Source organism: Symphalangus syndactylus, chromosome 14, assembly GCF_028878055.3.
Source record: "Symphalangus syndactylus isolate Jambi chromosome 14, NHGRI_mSymSyn1-v2.1_pri, whole genome shotgun sequence".
Classification (NCBI taxonomy): Eukaryota; Metazoa; Chordata; class Mammalia; order Primates; family Hylobatidae; genus Symphalangus; species Symphalangus syndactylus.
Genome location: NC_072436.2, coordinates 40634985 through 40651256, shown reverse-complemented (window position 1 = coordinate 40651256; position 16272 = coordinate 40634985). Strand labels below are relative to the sequence as shown.

The following is a 16272-nucleotide window of genomic DNA, read 5'->3' as shown; positions in this document are numbered from 1 at the left end:
AGCTCCTGGCAACTTTTGAGGGAAAATGAGCCATCTTTTCTGAAGAGGGACGTTTGCTTGATTAAGGCATAAATCACCTCAGAGTATGGGGCGACAAGCTCCTGGTTAGGGCAGGGTAGAGAAGAGAAAAGTGGTATTTGAGCACAAAGAAGTCTTGATCCTCTTACCCTTCTGAATATTGTCAACACATTTCCTACAGAGGAGATGGAGCTTCAGGAGAGAACTCTCCACCCTGGCCCTGTTACAGTAAAGTAGCCCTCTACCAAGGACCAGAGAGAAGCCTGGTCTTCTGTAAGATACACCCAAGGTGTGTCTTCTGTAGAAGGTGTATGCAAGCCCCGGGAGGTATGCGTAAGGCCTCAGCCAGAAGCCAGTGGCTAAGGTTGGGAATGGAGATTGGGAGAAAGGAAGGCATGGATTTTTACATATGAGACTTCAATGGTGTTGCCTGGTTACTATTATTAAAGAATTTCTCAGCTTTTATAATTCCCGTGGCCAGCCTAGTTCAGGTGGCAGAACACCAGACTCTTAGCAAATGAATGTTTTGGGTTGCCAGTTGGAGTTTAAGCCATGTATATTTTAAATAAAGGAAATGAACTAGGTGTGGTGGCATGTCTCTGTAGTCCCAGCTATTCAGGAGGCTGAGGCAGGATGATCACTTGAGGCCTAGAGTTTGAGTCCAGTGTGGGCAACATAGTGAAGCCCCCATCTCTAAAAAATAATAAAAGCAAAAAAGCGTGGATCTGGGAGGAAAGCATCTTGTGTGAGTTGGATAAAGTATTCCCTCTGTTCCTGTTTAATTGTAAATAATGGGGTTGGTTAGATGCCATAAGGTCTATTGCAGGTGCAAAATCTCTTATTCTGATTTAATGCCAGTCTAATTCTCCTGGTGATAGACCTGGTGCTATAATAGTTACAACAAGAGCCACAGAAATAACCACACTTGGATGTAAGCAATGTAAGTGTAGCACCAGACTAGGGTAGAAGCTTGGGTGTCTAAGGATGAATCCTAAAGCAACAGTGATGCCAGCCAACTGGCTACATTTCTGCTTACCTTGGTTCTTCCTTAGGCAACACAGAAATGTTAATCCTGATTAACCCTCTCCTCCTGAGAATCTTGTGAGGCCTATTGCTAAGGAACAATTGCAAAGCACATTGTGAATGTGAGCTGCTATGGAGATGCAGCTAAACAAAAATAATAACAACGCTAATGATGGCTTCAGTCACTCAAGAACCTGTATAGTCATCATTATAATGCCTTAGTTCACCAAAGAAAATATAGTTCTTATGAAAATACTGGTTTGAAAGCTTCAACAGGGATAACATTTTCAGGTAAAGGCCACCATTGAAAGCCTGAAGATATTTAGTTTCTGGGAGCAATGCGTACCATCTCTTTGGTAATCCAGGAAAAAACCCTGGTTCCGCCAACATAGGCAATACCCATCCTGGTCCCATCCTCACTCCTCTGTTGTAGATAATTCCCCAAAGGTGGCTGTTGAATTTTTCAAAGAGAACTTGCTTGAGAAACAGCCAACTTGGGTTAGAATATCACCCAACCTTTTCCTTCACATGATCTTCTTGTAAATTGATTTTTAAAGGAAAACTAGGATGGATGAGGTTCAGAGAGAGGTAGATCCTTGCACTGTTTTGGGGAGCCCGCTTTTCTGGGACTGTGAACAACAGTCACCTCTTCTAGGGAAGGGATAGTGGAACATACTGGGCAGGGCTCTACTGGGTAAATAGTGGAATATACTGGGCAGGCCTGTGGTGTGTGCGTTGGGAGCCATCCTGTGACAGGGACTTTGGGTGGCTTCAGGCACCCACCTCTCAACTCTGAGGAGGCCTCAAAAAACCCTTAATGAGTCACTGTCATCTAAATCATTTAGGAAAAAAAAATTATTGTGCACTTATTCTATGCCATGGGTTTTGCTAGGAATAAGCAGTTTTTTCCCATGATCCACAAAATCAGATATGCAAGGTGAGATTATCTACGTTGGTAGGTGACTGGATATGTTTTATAATATTGGAGCTTGTGGGTCCAAAGAACCATTGTGATGCCTTTCATGTGACAATTGTTTTATAGTTTACTTGCACTGTCTCACTGCCTCCTCACTGCACCTACAAGAATTAGCTGATACTGTCCTCTTTCATAGCTGAGGACACTTGAAGAGGTTAAGTGACCAACCCAAGATCACAAGACTGATGAAACCAGTGCTTGAACTCAAGCTTCTGATTCCGAGTCCAGTCTTCTCTTTCCACTGCATAAAGATGCTCGAGTCTCTTATCACCACCAACACCAAGTGATGGCTTAAAAAGATCATCCTTAGGGTCTTTCCCCCTCAAACATGCTATCATTCGGTAACTCTAGGATCCTTGTTAAAAAAACAAAAACAATGGCCGGGCGCGGTGGCTCACGCTTGTAATCCCAGCACTTTGGGAGGCCGAGGCGGGCGGATCACGAGGTCAGGAGATCGAGACCACAGTGAAACCCCGTCTCTACTAAAAATACAAAAAAAAAATTAGCCGGGCGTGGTGGCGGGCGCCTGTAGTCCCAGCTACTCGGAGAGGCTGAGGCAGGAGAATGGCGTGAACCTGGGTGGCGGAGCTTGCAGTGAGCCGAGACTGCGCCACTGCACTCCAGCCTGGGCGACAGAGCGAGACTCCGTCTCAAAAAAAAAAAAAAAAAAACAAAAACAAAAACGGGGGTTGGGGAGAAGGGATTGAAATATCTCCTCTCCCTCTCTTCATCTCCTCTGATGAAATCTGATTTTATTCTGTGATATATAAGACCTGAATGAAGGTGAGTGAAGTAATTGGGTACATGGTTAGTGGTGGAATCTGGATGTGAACTTGAGTCATGTTCTTGCCATTGTTCCATGAAGACAGGAAATATTTGTAAATATATTTGGAAGCAACTTTAAAATTGTTGCATGTGGTTGGGTCTGACAGAATCACTTGAATAAAGAGAAAAACATAACTTTGTCCTGTGAATTTTCAGAGAAATGCAATTATTTCCTTTCACGTGGTATAAAAGCTCTTCAGAGGAATAAAGCATGCATGAGCCAACACATGCAGAGATAATTGAGCCTTTAGTCGCAACTCATGCTCTAGTTATAATGTGTTTTTAAATTCCATGATAGCTACAGAGAAGGAAGAAAGGACTTAACATAACAGCCTACCATGTTCAAGGGATTATAATACATTATCTCACTTAATCCTCTCATGAAACCCGTGAGGTAGATGTTCTTATCACATCTTACAGAAGAGGAAGTCAAGGTCTGGAGAAATTAAGCAATGTGCCCAAGATTGCAAGGTTACCAAGTTTCCTAAATGGGATCCAGACACCAGGGCATACACTTCTTCAACCATGAGGATGTCTCGTTTCCTTAATGTAGCTGCTTCCTTTCCTGTGTTCTTTTAAATTAAGTTTTAATTATTCTGCTTTATCTTAGTTTATTGAAGGTCCCAGAATATGTTAGAGAAGGATGCATGTCGGAAACCATCTAGTTTAAACTTTTACTTTTATAAAAGAGGAAACAGGGTACAGGGGAAGTATGGCCCGAGGTCACATGGAGAATTCATATGAGAGTGGGAGGTAAAGTTAAAATTCAATTTCTTGAATTCTGGTTCAAAGTATCCTACTACTTAGTGACCCTGGTGCATCAGTGAAGAGAGAAAAAAAAAGAAGAAATAATCTCTAATGGCTTCTCACCCATAAGTAAAAAAGGAGTGGCTGGATGCCGTGGCTCATGCCTGTAATTCCAGCACTTTGGGAGGCTGAGGTGGGTGGATCGCCTGAGGTCAGGAGTTTGAGACCAGCCTGGCCAACATGATGAAACCCCGTCTTTACGAAAAATACAAAAAATTAGCTGAGTGTGGTGACAGGCACCTGTAATCCCAGCTACTCAGGAGGCTGAAACAGGAGAATCACTTGAACCCAGGAGGTGGAGGTTGCAGTGAGCCAAGATCTTGCCATTGCACTCCAGCCTGGGCAAGAGTGTCTCCATCTCAAAAAAAAAAAAAAAGTTACAAAGAATGAAACCCCGTTAAGTAAGTAAAATCAGCTATGATTCCTGCTATCCTGAAAGCTGACAGTGAAGATCTTCATCAATACTTTTCTAAATGAGTAGATAATTACAAACTGAGATAAGCACGGAAAGGGCGTGTGACATAAGCACATGTCTTAGACTGGGAGTGGACAGTTCAGTGGAGAGCAAAGAGGGAAAATTCCAGGCTGAGATAAGTCCCTGGGGGTCAAAAAGGGTGGAAGTAGGTAATTGGGAGTCTGGAGCTCAGAGAGAGGAGGGGGAAAGAGTGAGGGGTAAGAGTGGAGGGTGACTTGGTGAGATGAGGATGAGGAAGAAAATAAGAGCCAGATAGTCATGGCCTTATGTAGGCTCCATAAAGTCTTTACTCAAAGTTTAATGGGAAGCCATTAGAGTGGTATATATAGGTGACACAATCAGCTTTGAGCTTTTAAAGAATCACCTTTGTATTCGTAAACAATTTCTAGATTTTAAAGCAGTAGACAAAGGACAGAGATTATATAGAGAAATGAGAAAGCTTCCACAAAGTGTGCATGGAAACCAGTCTTTCTGCCTTAACTCAAACTGTGTGACGAAGGCAGCAAGTGCTTGGGAGCCCAGAGAGTCAAGGGATGGCCATGGCTTGGAGGATATGGAGCAATTCAAGTGGGCTAAAATCTGAAGTCCATAGCGGGAAGGGACAGCTTCATGTTCAGTCAGCAAATTTCTATTTAGCTGCAATTACCTCTTCACCTTAGCTCATCTGTTCTCTGATGGATGTGTGTATTTTTGGTTCTAAATTCCCTTTTCCTTTTCTTTGGAGATGGGTGATTGGTGTAGTCTGGGTATTTGTTCTCTCCAAATCTCATGTTGAAATGTAATCCCCACTGTTGGAGGTAGGGCCTGGTGGGAGGTGTTTGGATCATGGAGGCAGATCCCTCATGAATAGCTTGGTACTATCCTCTCAATAGTGAATGAGTTCTCCTGAGATATGGTTGTTTAAAAGTGTGTGGCACTCCCCCTTTGCTCTCTTGTTACTGCTTTCGACATGTGACATCCCTGCTCCCCTTCGCTCTCTGCCATGATTGGAAGTTTCCTAAGGCCTCGCCAAAAGCTGAGCAGACGTGGGTGCCACGCTTGTACAGCCTGCAGAACTGTGAGCCAAAATAAACTTCATTTCCATATAAATTACCCAGCCTCAGATATTTCTTTATAGCAACATAAGAATGGCTTAATACAGGCCGGGCATGGTGGCTTACGCCTGTAATCCCAGCACTGTGGGAGGCTGAGGCGAGTGGGTCATGAGGTCAGGAGATTGAGACCACCGGCTAACATGGTGAAACTCCATCTCTACTAAAAATACAAAAAATTAGTCGGGCTTGGTGGCGGGTGCCTGTAGTCCCAGCTACTCGGGAGGCTGAGGCAGGAGAATGGCATGAACCCGGGAAGCGGAGCTTGCAGTGAGCCGAGATCGCGCCACTGCACTCCAGCCTGGGCGACAGAGTGAGACTCCGTCTCAAAAAAAAGAAAAAAAGAAAAAAAAAAAAGAATGGGTTAATACAGAAAATTGGTACTGAAGAATGGGGCATAGCTATTAAGATATCTAAAAATGTAGAGTCAACTTTGGAACTGAGTAACGGGCAAAGATTGGAAGAATTTAAAGGGCTCAGAAGAAAACAAGAAGATGAGGGAAAGTTTGGAACTTCTTAGAGACTGGCTAAATGGTTGTGACCAAAATGCTGTTAGTGATACGGACAATGAAGTCCAGGGTGACAAAGTCTCAGATGGAAATGGGGAATTTATTGGGAACCGGGGCAAAGGTCACCCTTGCTATGACTCAGCAAAGAAATTGGGTGCATTGTGTTCATGTCCTGGGGATCTGTGGAAGTTTGAATGTAAGAGTGATGACTTAGGGTATCTAGTGGAAGAAACCTCTAGGCAACAAAGTGTTGCTTAGAAATTTCTTTTTTTTTTTTTTTTTTTGAGCTGGAGTTTCGCTGTGTTGCCCAGGCTGGAGCACAGTGGCGCAATCTTGGCTCACTTCAAGCTCTGCCTCCTGGGTTCATGCCATTCCCCTGCCTCAGCCTCCTGAGTAGCTGGGACTACAGGCACCTGCCACCACGCCCGGCTAATTTTTTAGTATTTTAGTAGAGACGGGGTTTCACCATGTTAGCCAGGATGGTCTCAATCTCCTGACCTCGGGATCCACCTGCCTCGGCCTCCCAAAGTGCTAGGATTACAGGCATGAGCCACCCTGCCTGGCCTGCTTAGAAATTTCTAAGCCAGGATATGGTCTGTCTGCTTCTAACAGCCTATGCTTAGGGGTAAAGAAATGACTTAAAGTTGGAACCTATATTTAAAATGGAAGTAGAGTCCAAAAATTTGGAAAATTTGCAGCCTGGCCTTGTGGCAGAGAAAGAATCCAAGTAGGCTGCAGAGCAATCATTGCTAGAGAGATTAGCATGACTAAAAGGGGGCCAAGTGCTAATATTCAAGACAAAGGCCTTGAGGGCATTTCAGACATCTATGAAGCAGCCCCTCCCATCACAGGTGCAGAGGTTTGGTGCGCTAGGCCCAGAGGTTTTATGGGCCAGGCCAGGGCCACACTGCTATGCACAGCTTTGGGACACTGCTGCCCGCATCCTGGCCACTCTGCTCTGGCTCCGGCCTTGGCTCAAACGGGCCAAGATACAGCTTGGACCACTGCTCCCGAGGGCACAAGCCATATAAGCCTTAGTGGTTTCCAAGTGGCGTTAAGCCTGCAGGTGCACAGAATGCAAGATTGAGGGAGCTTGGGCACTTCCACCTAGATTTCAGAGGATGTGTCAGAAACCCTAGGTTCCCAGGCAGAAGCATGATACAGGGGCAGAGCCCTTGCAGAGAACCTCTACTAGGGCAATGCCAAAGGAAAATGTGGGGTTGGAGTCCTCACACACAGTCCCCACTGGAGCACTGCCTGGTGATGCTGTGGGAATGGGGCTGCTGCCCTCCAGACCCCAGAATGGTAGATGAACCGGCTGCTGCCACCCTGAGCCTGGAAAAGCTGTGGGCACTCAACTCCAACCCATGAGATCAGCCACATGGGCTACTCCCAAGGAAGCCCACAGAGGCAGGGCTGTCTAAGGCCTTGGGAGCCTACACCTTGAACCAGCTTGCAGGACATGGAATCAAAGATTATGTTGCAGCTTTAAGGCTTAATGTCTTCCCTGCTCAATTTCAGACTTGTGTGGGACCTGTTGCTTTTTTTTTTTTTTTTTTTTTTTTTTGGTCAGAGGTGTTTGAACCAGAACAATTCCATCTTGAATAGGGGCTGGGTAAAATAAGGCTGAGACCTACTGAGCTGCATTCCTAGGAGGTTAGGAATTCTAATTCACAGGAAGAGATAGGAGGTCGGCACAAGATACAGCTAGCAAAGACCTTGCCGATAAAATAAGTTGGAGTAAAGAAGCTGGCCAAAACCCACAAAGCCAAAATGGTGGTATGGTTTGGCTCTGTGTCCCCACCCAAATCTCATCTCGAATTATAAATCCCATAATCCCCACATGTTGAGGGGAGGAAGTGGTTGGAGGTGATTGGATTTATGGAGGCAATTTCCCCCATGCTGTTCTTGTGATACTGAGTGAGTTCTCATAAGATCTGATGGTTTTATAAGTATTTGGAAGTTCCTCCTACACACATGCTCACACTCTCTCCTGCAGCTTTACGAAGAAGGTGCTTGCTTTCCTTTCTGCCATGATTGTAAGTTTCCTAAGCCTTCCTAGCTATGCAGAACTGTGAGTCAGTATAACCCTTTTTCTTTATAAATTACCAGTCTTGGGCAGTTCTTTACAGCAGTGCGAGAACTGCTGGCGATGAGAGTGACCTCTGGTTGTCCTCACTGCTCATTATATGCTAATTATAATGTATTAGCATGCCAAAAGACATTCCCACCATGACCCAAACAGTCATGCCTGTGCCTGTCTCAGCACCATGACAGTTTACAAATGGCATGGCAACGTCTAAAATGTACCCCACATGGACTAACAAGGGGAGGAAGCCTCAGCTCTGGGAATTGCCTCCTTCATTCCCAGAAAGCTTGTGAATAATCCACCGCTTGTTTAACATATAATTAAGAAATAACTATTAAGTATCCTTAGTTCAGCAGCCCAAGCTGCTCTTCTGCCTATGGAGTAGCCATTCTTTATTCCATCACTTTCTTAATAAAATTGCTTTTACTTTACTGTATGGACTCGCCTGGAATTCTTTCTTGTTCTCTTGGGTCTGGATCGGGACCTCTTTCTGGTAACATTTTGACCAATTTCTCCCTTCTGGAATGGTTATGTTTACACAATGCCTGTATCACTTTTGAATCTTGGAAGTAAATAATTTGTTTTTGACTTTACAGCCTCATAGGTGAAAGGAACTTGACTTGAATCTCAGATGACACTTAGGACTTTGGGACTTTTGGGTTGGGTCTGGAATGAGTTAAAAATTGGGGGGATTATTGGGAAGGCACGATTTTATTTTGCAATATGAGAAGCACATGAGATTTGGGGGACCAAGGATGGAATAATATGGTTTGGATGTTTGCCCCCTCCAAATCTCATATTGAAATGTAATCCCCAGTGTTGAAGGTGAGGCCTGCTGGGAAATGTTTGGATCATGGGGACAGATCCCTCATGAATAGCTCAGTGCTGTCCTCTGAATAGGGACTGAGTTCTCACAAGACCTGGTTGTTTAGAAGTGTGTGGTACCTCCTCCCTCACTGTCTTGCTCCTGCTCTCACCATGTGACATGCCTGGCCCTCTTTGACTTCTGCCATGATTGGAAACTTCCTGAGGCCCTCACCAGACACAGATGGTGGTGTCATACTTTTTGTATAGCCTGCAAGACCATAAGCCAAAATAAACCTCCTTTCCTTGTAAATTATTCAGCCTTAGGTATTTCTTTATGGCAACACAAATATGGCCTAATACAGTGATGAACAGGACTGCTTCCTCTTTCTCTTCTTTTTTAGAGACCTGTCCTTCTTTCCCTCTTCATGGATGCCCTTTAAAAATCAGAGTTCTCAGAGAGCTTCGAGTGTGGAAGCAGTCATGTCTGTGCCCGTCTCTCACTTTTCTTCTTACTAATTCTGGTTATCTCATCAAAAGTGCATTTTTAAGAAATTCCCTTTCCTTTTGAGTCATTTTCTTTAGTGGAGTCAAGGTTATCTCTGATCTGAGCTTGTTTTTCAACTTCCAGGAATAGCTTGTATTACTTTTTTCAGATTCTAAAACATGTTCATTAAATTTTGCTGAGGAAATATAAAAATATAAAGAAGAAAAGAAAATCCACAGTTTAATAACTAGAGATAATCATTGTTATGACTCCATTGTCTTTTCTTTCAGTCTTTCTTTTTTTCAAGGCATTTATAGATTTGTTTTTAGACAATTAGGACACTAAAAACTTTTTTTGATATTTGCTTTCCTGAAATCTAGAGAACATACATGTGGTAGGCAGTGCTCACCAAATACCTGCTCATACGAGAGATTACTCGATTAATGTCTGTCTTCATTTCCTGGTCTCCCTTGCAGTTTAGACTGGGGACATGTGTTTTTTTCTGGCCAGTGAACTGTGAGAGGAAGTGATAGATGAGGTGTTACGTGTCTTGGCTGATGCAATCAAGGGCCAGTGTATGCCTGTGTTACATAAACTTGCCCTGATGCAGCAACTTTGGAAGTCACGTGTTCTAGAGAATGTGCTACAAATGAATTAGGTGTGGTCACAAATGCATGAGAATAGAACAACCTGTATTAGATGTAGTAAGTCACTGAGATTTTGGAATTTATTTGTTACTGTAGTATAACCTTTATCTCAAATTCCTCTTTCACAAATCATTTTCTTCTTGGACAGAAATATGTCTAGATTAGCATTCCTCTGTCACATTCTCTACCTTCTGGGAGATGAACTTTCCAATAAGACAAACCCAGAAACTAATCAGATGCTTTCATGTTGGCCAAATTTGGATTCCAGATTAAAGATAAATTAGCTGTGAAAATAAAATGGCCAATAATAAGGTTGGTACTGTTGAGTTAATATCTCAGATACAAATCATGTAATAAATATATTACTAATCTAACATTTATATGGTGCTTTACAGTTTTTCAAAGCGTTTTTAATAAACACAAATATAAGCATTCAATCTGATACAAGGCTTTTTATCCATTGCAAATAATCAACAGTGAAGTCCTATGCCAGTGCACAGTTCTCTCCTTCCTCCTTTTGGTGTGAACTCCTGGCTGCAGGGGAGGAAGGGACCCTGGTTAGGGCAATTGTGGCGATGGACTGGGAATGGCAGGTGTGGCATACAATGTGGCTGCAGATGCAAGAGACTTGGATCCTCATCCTGGCTCTGATTCTAGGAGCTACGTGACCTCTGGCAATTCCCACATGTCTCTGGGCTTTCCTCATCTATGAAAGGAGGAGATTGGACTGGGTGACTACTGGGGTTCTTCCAGCGCTGTTCATTCAGTATTTCATGACTACCCTGAACATGACTACGTTTTGCTTCATGGCACCTCTACGCTCTTGATAGATTGTGTTTGGTTGCTCAGGACCCATGCTAGACACATTCTCCTCAATAGATCTTTGTCTCATGCACGGTTGAGTTACATTTACATACATGCTACGCTCTTTCTGCTTTACTTCGATAGCAAATGTAACTTATCACTCTGAATATAAATATAAATTTTTTTCTTTTCTAGTATAGAAATATATAACAGTTGCTGATAAATTAGAAGGAAATAGCCATTTAGCCATGTGTGTTAAGTGATTATGACTTAGCTTTGTTTTCTAGAAAGCTTGGCATACCTGAAAGACCATCGGGGTCTTTGATGATCTTCAAGAAAAGGACGCTTATAGGTTTTTGAGTTTGAAAGTCTGGACAAGTATTAGAGCATTTTGTTAAGAAAATGCACATCTAAAAAAAATATGATTATCGTTTTCCCTTTCTGTACTCTTCCCTCCATGAGGTCTTTGTGCTGCCCCTAATAGGCCATTCTACCCCATGCAAAGTTGCTCAAAGGTACTGTGGCTCCCCAAGAGAGAACAAGCAGGATGAGAGAGTCTGAGCCTGGACTCAGAAGGAAGACCCAGGGCCTGGGGGGAGCAGGTATTCCTGTAGAGCACAGTTCCATGCAAACCTGCCTGGAGCCAGCTTGGTAACCTGTTTCACAACTCTGTCATGCATGAGGCATTGTGTTAGAAGCCCTGGGGAAAGAGGTGGCAAAGAACACCACTTGCCCTTAACAAGCTTTTAACTTGTGAGGAAGGCAGGTGGAGATGACTGTGATGCCAGCAGAATAAAGAAGTGTTATAATAGAGAGGAAGCAGAGGGATGGGGAGGGAGCAAGTGAGGCTAACAGAGTGAACACAGGGACAGTTTCTCAGACGTTGCTATGTGTTAGCTTGAAGAGTTAGATTTGCATAGTGGAGGGAGAATGGACATTCCAGGCTGAGGAAATAGGATGAGGAAAAGCATAAGGCATACATTTCATGTCTGTTTCTCCTACTTAACTTTTTAGAGCTTCCATTGCCTCATCTGCAAAACTGGGATAGTAATTCTTGTTTTTTTGTTTTGTTTTGTTTTTGGTTTTTTTTGAGACGGAGTCTCCCTGTCACCCAGGCTGGAGTGCAGTGGCACGATCTCTGCTCACTGCAACCTCCGCCTCCCAGGTTCAAGTGATTCTCCTGCCTCAGCCTCCCAAGTAGCTGGGATTACAGGTGTGCACCACCACGCCCAGCTAATTTTGTATTTTTAGTAGAGATGGGGTTTCACCATGTTGATCAGGTTGGTCTTGAACTCCTGACTTCAGGTGATCCACTCACCTTGGCCTCCCAAAGTGCTGGGATTACAGGCGTGGGCCACTGTGCCTAGCCCTGGGATAGTAATTCTTACTTCACAGGGTTTTGGAAGGATGAGATTGTGTTTGCGAGACTGTTCGGTTTAGTGTCAGTTTCCTTTTCCTTCTCTCCAAATGTCCAGCCTTCCCCATTCTCTACACCTTTGCTCAATCTATTCTTCCTTTCAGATTTAGTCTCTCTCTCCCACCCATGGAATTTAGACCTTTCTTGGCCCTACTAGTCCAGGTCCTTCCTTGTTATAGGATGGAAAGCATAGATTTACTGCAGGGAATGTCAAATGTGGCTGGCCAAAAATAGAGTTAAAGCCCAATAAATTTGGAGTAGAATGCAAGCTTGTTAATAGTAGGTATAAAAGGCTGGAATAATTATTGAGGGTTATCAGTTCTTTCATTAATTCATTCACTGACTCCTTCATTCATAAAAGATGGCGATCTTTGATTCAGGAACATGCTTAGAGCTAAGGACTGTGTGGGAAATAAGAAAAGCATGGTTCCTAACCCCATGGTGCATTCCTACTAGCAGAGAAACCATAAATTACATGTATAATCATGGTTGGGTGGCACACCAGTCTGTTTGTGCTGCTGTAACAAAATACCATAGACTTGGTGGCTTATGAAAAATAGAAATTTATTTCTCACAGTTCTGGAGGCTGGGAAGTTCAAGTGCCAGCATATTGGCATTTGACCACACCTTCTTGTTGCATCCTTACACGTGGAGGGGACAAGGGAGCCCTCAGGGGTCTCTTTTATAAGGCTACTAATCCCATTCATGAGGGGTCTGCCTCCCAAAGAGCCTTCCTCCAAATATTATCACATTTGGGACTAGGTTTTAACATATGAATTTTGGAGGAACACAAACATTGAGTCTATAGCAGGTGGTCATTAAGAAAGAAGTAATACAAGGTGCTATGAAGATACATACTGGGGAGACCCTGATTAGTTTAAAAAGTCAGAGAGAGTCCCTGAGAAAGCAACATCATGAGTAGGAAGGGTAGGGATTAATCAGATGAAGGTGCAGGTAGAGATAGGGAGAGGAATTCATGTCTCAGGCAATGGGAAGAGCAGGTGCAGAGGCCCCAACACTAGAAGGACTATGGTGTGTTAGAGAACCTAAAGGAGGGCCAGGGGGGCAGAAGCCCAGAGAGCGAGGGGCAAGGGACATGAGATGAGGCTGAAGAGATGGGCAGGGCCAGGCCATGGGCAACCTGTGAACATGTTAAGGGCAGTGGTTTATCCTGAAGGCACTTTTGAGGTGTTTTAAACTGGAGAGCAAGCACATCAGATTTGTGTTTTAAAACAATCTATATAAATTCCAAAGGAGGGGACAAATGTGGGAGAAGGCGAATGCAGTCATCCAGGTGAGAGCCGCGGGGATGTGCTTGAGAGATGTATCTTCTGGAGGGAGCAGCCAGGACACGGTGTTCTGAGGGGAAAATGCTTTGAAGTATGATGGGCCTGTGAGGCAACACCGGCAGGAGTCACTTGTATGAATTTAGAGCTCAGGAGAGGCAGATGGGCTGGAGCTAGAGATGTGGCTCCTCTGCAGTGTGAGCTGTGAGAGTGGGTGGGGTGGCCAGGGAGGGTGTGCAGAGTGGGAAGGCACGCCCAGCAGTTGACGGACCAGTGTTCACCCAGGACAGGGCAGATGAGGGCCCCTGGGAAGCAGAAGCCGGAAGATGGGAGGGAATGTGGAGAGTGTGATGTCCTGGAGACAAGAGAGCCGACAGCTGTGGTTCATCCACATAGAGATATAATCGGTGTGGTACACACCTCCCTGTGAAGCCAAAATCATCACCGGCTCCTCATTGCTGCTGGTGTTCCTCATTGCTCTTTCCAGTAACCTCTGGCCTGATTTCAGTGCCTTCTCTTCAGTCATTCAGTGCTGTATTCTGCCCCCAGCTCTTTCTCAACTTAGAGGAAAATAGTCTGATAAAGTCTTCAATGAAAAATTCCTAGAACCTAACATGGTACAACTTACAGGCACTTATGTCTTTCAAAAGATGAGTTTGGAAAAAGCAAGGCCTTACCTTGGGCCTGGGACCTTTGCCAAAGTGAGGGCTGTTGACCCACTGAAAAAAGTAAATGCATGGGCATTAGGTACAATGTAATTTAAAATTTTGAAAATTAAGATTAGGCATTGTAATATTTTATTCCATTAGCCAGATGTGGTGATGCACACCTGTAGTCATAGCTACTTAGGAGGCTGAGGCAGGAGGGTGGCTTGAGCCTAGGAATTCGAGGTTACAGTGAGATAGGATTGTACCATTGCATTCTGGCCTGGGCAACAGAGTGAGACCCAGTCTCAAATAAATAAATAAATAAATAAATAAATAAATAAATAAAATTCTTTGTTCCATACCTGAAAGCAATGTTAAAAAAATCCGTAAATCCAGTTCATACTAAAAGTAGAAAAGGGCAATAAAAGAATATATAAATGACAAACAGAGTCTGTCAGAGTAAGGAGAAAAGATTAGAGAGGTAGGTGGCATAGGGGCAAATTGTGCTGGGCCGTCTACGTTTAATATCTAGACTTTCATTAATGAGCAGTGAGGAACCACTAGAGTGTTTCAGCAGAGTAGTGAGGGGACGCAGAAGATTCTGACAGTGGTGAACACAACAGATTATCACATGAAGTGAGTGAAGGCTGGGAGATCAGTCTGCTGCTCCAAGCGCACGAAAGGAGAGCCTGGGCCAGGGGAAGTGGTGATGGGCCCACCAAACTGATGGGAGGGAGGGTGGGAGAATAGATCTGTGGAGGGAGGCCCATCTGGGTGTGCAGGAGAGCAGAAGGGGGACTCTAGGGTAATATCAAGATCTTGACTCTGGACCACAGAAATAGAGAAGTCTGGAGGAGGAAATAATTTGGGGTGGAAAATGATGCTTTGGGCTTTAGACAATCTGAGTCACCATATGGGGCAGGCTTAACTGAATAGATAAGTATTTCCAAGATTTCCCCATAAGTGAGTTCTGCTTTGTCTGTGGACCCTGGGAATTTCTATAGACCTGAGCCAGGGGCATGTCAGAGTTTGGAAAGAAGGAGTTCTTAGAAATAGATAGAAAGAGTGGAAGTAACACATTTACCACCTCCTGGGTTTGAGGAAGGAAACTGGGCCTTCAGACTCTTGGTCTCAGATTTCCTTGAATGTAGCCTGAATAAGGCAGTGGGTTGTATTTCAAAGCCAAACTTCCAGTATTTAAAACCAGAGGGGGAAAGCGTGGGTTAATTAGTGCTATTTTGGAACCAACAAAGCATTTGAAAAATTAAAAAATAAAAAAGCAGCTGAGTGCAGTGGCTCATGCCTGTAATCCCAGTGCTTTGGGAGGCTGAGGCGACAGGATCGCTTGAGCCCAGGAGTTTGAGACAACATTGCAAGACTGGGCAACAAGCAAGACTCTGTCTCTACAAAAAATAAAAAAAATTAGTTGGGCATGGTGGTACATGCCTGTGGTCCCAGCTACTCCTAGGTTGATGAGGGACAATCGCTTGAGGCCAGGAGTTCAAGGCTGCAGTGAGCTATGATCACACCACTGCACTCTAGCCTGGGTGACAGAGCAAGATGCTGTCTCTAAAATAATAATCGTAATATATTTTTTTTTAAGTAAAAGAAAAAAGGTCACATCTTTCTCATACCAAAATAAATTCCAAATAAATTAAAGGCTTAAACATAAGAAAGTTAAACCATAAAATTACTAGAAGAAAATAAAGGCAAATATTTAGATAATCCTGGGGATAAATTTCTTTGGAATGATTTCCTTAAGATGAATCTCTGAAAGTGAAATTCAGGGTTCAAAGGTCTTTTCTTTGTCCTTTTCTTTTCTTTCTTTTCTTTTCCCTTTCCTTTTTTCTTTCTTTTCTTTCTTTCTTTCTTCCTTTCTTTTTTCTCTTTCTTCCTTCCTTCCTTCCTTCCTTCCTTCCTTCCTTCCCTCCCTCCCTCCCTCCCTTCCTTCCTTTCTTCCTTTACTTTCCTTTCTTCCTTTCCTTCATTCCTTCCTTTCCTTCCTTCCTTCCCTCTTTCTTTCTTTCTTCCTTCCTTCCTTCCTTCCTTCCTCCCTCCCTCCCTCTTTTCTTTCTTTCTTTCTTTCTTTCTTTCTTTCTTTCTTTCTTTCTTTCTTTCTTTCTTTCTTTCTCTTTCTTTCTTTCTTTCTTTCTTTCTTTCTTTCTTTCTTTCTTTCTTTCTTCCTTTCTTTCTTTCTCTCTCTCTCTCTCTCTTTTTTTTTTGGTGAGACAGGGTCTCATTCTGTCACCCAGACTGGAGAACAGTGACGTGAACATGGCTTACAGCAGCCTTGACCTCCCAGGCTCAAGCAATCCTCCTGCCTCAGTCTCTCGAGTAGTCGGGACCACAGGCACATGCCACCATGCC

At 43.7% G+C, this 16272-nt stretch overlaps 2 protein-coding genes across 2 annotated transcripts in view; both read left to right on the top strand.

Annotated features, from left to right (window-relative positions):
- IL36G (interleukin 36 gamma) overlaps positions 1–16272 on the top strand; it is a 216098-nt gene that overhangs the window by 13639 nt on the left and 186187 nt on the right. The window lies entirely within an intron of this gene.
- Positions 1–16272, top strand: part of IL37 (interleukin 37) — a 149165-nt gene that overhangs the window by 13639 nt on the left and 119254 nt on the right. The window lies entirely within an intron of this gene.